Raw genomic sequence first — 3,978 nt, 5'->3', positions numbered from 1 at the left:
AGTGTGGGTTTAGATGGCCGCTTCAATAACGTGACTATACAGTTAAAAAGTTACTCCGCTCAAGTTAAACCTTTTGTTGTGGTTAGAAATGTGACCACGAGAGGGTGTAGTATGTAAATAGCTCTGCCTCTAGTTTCCTAGGTAACTAACACCCTCCTCCTCCTCCTTTTTCAAGGTGCGGCCCTTTCAGATCTGTGCACTTACCGTAGAGCTTTGTGTCGCCCATTGGTACAGGTCGGCCTGACAGCCACCAGTCTGACTAAATCTTAAGCCATAATCAGACATTATTATACTGTGCATATACTCGGGAGAACAAACCGTTATAATTTGTGCATGTTTGTATGTGCTTGAGCATTTTGTTTAAAGGAAAAAGCAAGGTTTTCTTTATGACAATTATTTCTATGCAAGCACCAGAATAGTTTTGTCAACAGATGAACGTGACAATCAGGAGACATTATGAATGTTCAATAAAGGTCAACACAATTTGTTTTGTGGCTCAGCTGGTTGAATTTATTCAGAATTTTCATGTTGGGTCTAGGGGTTATTGTGAGTGTTGTGTAGATTATAAAGTCCTTTAAGGTGAATTTGTATTGACTGGATATTAAAAATGAATAAATCACTCTTGGGGCATACTTTAACAATACAAAACAACTAATATGTAACCTTCTTTATAATAGTAGTTAAAGTTAAGATCAAAACTTTACTCATTTGGCAAATGTGTAATAGCATATGAAGCCCAAACCACACAGAGAGCTATTAGGAATCTGCCTGAAGATGGTGGAGGTTGGACTGGAAAGAACTGGATGACAATAACTTGACTTAGATTCAATACTGCTGAGCGTCCTTGTTTTGTTCAAAATGTATATACAGCCTTTTGAACCAGAGCTCTCAGACGAAGCCCTTTTAGCTGACCTCTGTCATAGCACGAAGAGCACAGGTGATGCTACCAGCATTAACATCTGTCTACTCAACCGTCCCAGTGTTAGGACACAGTGAGCCAGCATGCACAACACCAGGACCTTGAAACCGAAGCAGCTATCTGTAATTCAACCATCATTAATTAATTTATTTACGTGCCCCTCCCCACTGTGACACGCCAAAACCTCTCACATGGAAACAGCTCAGTCCGCTGCATGTCAGAAATGACCATCACAACACCAAATGATTCAGTTCCTTCTTTTTAATGTGTTAACCTGTCATCCCATAAATCTGTTACACTTCTGAACCAAAATATAGGCAATTATACAGTATGTAAAACAAACCCATTTTCATTTTTACACTATGTACATTTTGTAATGTGTGCATTGCATTCAGCAAACAAAAGACAAAGGTGATCAAATAGCAAACAGAACAGAGCAGACTTGGTGTGTTTTGTTTTATAATGGGAGGAAACCTTGATCATCAGCACGTAACTCACTGGTGTTTACTTGAATCTCATGACCGGTGGAGCTGACCTCATGGCAACTGAGTGCCACTAAGAACAGGCAACCCTGGGAAAATAATCCGATTTAGAAATCCGTTTTGTTTTCTTTGACTGTCCCAAACGTAATTATTTTTACATTTGATTGGACCTGGGAGTAGCTTAGGTTTTAAAATGCCAAAACCCACAACAGACCTTCCTCAAAAGGGACACATTCTCCAAAAGCATAAGATATGAACTGCACAGAAAAAGAAAGGTATGAGATTTTAAAACTGGTTCTGTTGTCTGTTTCAACTAAACCAATGCATTTTTCATGGTTCTAGATGCAAAGCTATGATACAGGGTGAGTTTCTTCTTGGGTGATAGGTCTCATAATTTAAACCAAACTGTATTGAGAATAAAAAAAAAAAAAATTCTCACATTTTACTTTGTCTTCATGACAAAGGTTTAACTTGTATTGATTGCTCAGCTTTTGTTCATGAGGACACATTTTAAGGGGAATCGTTTTGTTCAACACTAATCTGTTAAGCTGTTGATGGATGTTGTGTTTTGTGTGTGTTACCAAAGCCTGGGTACAATATTTTCAACTGTATATTTTTGGCATTACATTTAAAATAAGTAAAAAGTGAAGTCTGTAAAACTTATGATCTTTGACACCATCTGAGCCCTAATGTTTAATTCATTCAACCAGTAAAACAGCCGTCATGCTGCTGACATTCACTGATATTTCCACCAATCTGTGCAGAAAAAAGGTGATGAAGTAGGATTAATGGCAGATGACGTCACTGTGAGGCTATGTAGTATATTTGGTATACATCTTTTTGACACTGAACTAACAAGTTGATACAATTTTTTGAATGTAACTTGGCTGCAGTTCAGGGGATTTTGGCTAGAAGCACATGTAATAGTATAATTGTGGCAAAATCTTCCCATCTGGGGTATTTAGTCACTTTCAAGGCAATTTCATATATATAGCATTAATTATGGCATAGCTGGCTGCTTCACCTGCTGTTTAAAACGATAAAAATAGTGAAGTAAACATGTGGAAAGTGGTTCACTTGAGAAACAAACCCAAATGTCTCAGCTCTGTAAGATTTCAGCATTAGACACGGCATCTTAGTCTGAGTTAAACTAGTGTTCACATCCTCTGAAACTAACCTCTAGTGTCACAGCTTGTAAAGACTGGTAGTGTACTGCCACACGTAGACTCTCCTGCACACCACAGTGCACGTCTACATGCATGTAGTGTGATCTCTCATGCAGATGCTGGCCTTTAAAAAAAAGAGTCAAAGCAACGAAAGCTGAAAATTTGTGCAGATATCACTCAAGCAAATCAAATGAACAGACTTACCCTGAAATAAAAATCAATTTAGAAGTCATCCTCCGTTTTTGAGCTAGCTTCTGTCTGACTGGTATTCACTGTTTTCTGTTGATGATGTAAGCTAAATGGGTATCATCCTAGATTTTTTTATTTTTAATGAAGATGTGTCCAAAAGGTCAATGTCCAGCACAGTATCAGATATCCGTTTACCCTGAGAAACTCTGTTTTGTTTTTGTGGCTATTAGAGCCAGGCCTTCTAAGCAGGTTTTGTCTGGACAAAATGTGAATACAATTTGATAAATTTTTTTAAGCTGCATCTTTACATGATTCTCAGGGTTCTGGTTATTCAGATTGTGTAATATGGCAAATCATTTCAGTAATGTTATGTAATTGCCTTAATAAAAAAAGTACTCAGTTCAAACTAATTTAGTTTAATGCTATGAAGGCTAACGGCTAATCTTTACCAGGCCTACTGGAGGATCAATGATTTTTATTTCTGCCTGAATCCAACTTTCGCTCTTGTCTCTTAATGTTGTTTTCAAGTGCCTAGAGCAGAAACACAGCTGTCATTTGTTAAAGACCACATCTGCACATGAACTTGTATGAGTATATTCTATGTCTACGCACACACACGCACACATACACACACACCCACTGTGCATACACACACAAGGTCATATATTATAATGACATCACATTTGTTTGTCAAATACCTTTTTCTCTGTGCAAAGTTTTAACATCAGTGGTTCAATAAAAAATTAAAATAGTATTAATGAAAAAAATAAAACTAAGCTTTCTGATTAAAACGGCATTAAAAAAATCTAAACAGATGATGTTTAGAAGTAATGAACAGAACTTAAAGCGTCCGCTGCCCTGGTGACAGATGCTACGGCGCAAACGAGCAGGAAGTCTTGATGGTGACGCATGCAAAATGAATATGACCGATCGGTGCTGCTTCCTGTTTGCTCAGTCGGATCCTCAGCCCCAAATCATTTCCATAGTAATATCAGATTACTAAAGCTGTCCACTTGAGGGGGCTGCAGGGTCTTTGCTTCCTGACCCTTGTCACATGATCAGGTGATAAGTGAACCGACTGCCCCGTCACACTCCTCTGTGCCCATCTGTTCGTCTCCACAGCTGTACACACCAACTATACACACGCTTATCTGCACAACCAGACTCCTTAGTGTTTATCTCCATCAAAGAAAAAAAACCTACATATATATATATGTATATA

This window comes from Monopterus albus, unplaced genomic scaffold (genome assembly GCF_001952655.1).
Source record: "Monopterus albus unplaced genomic scaffold, M_albus_1.0 scaffold52.1, whole genome shotgun sequence".
Taxonomy (NCBI): Eukaryota; Metazoa; Chordata; class Actinopteri; order Synbranchiformes; family Synbranchidae; genus Monopterus; species Monopterus albus.
Note: the sequence above shows the minus strand (reverse complement) of the source record.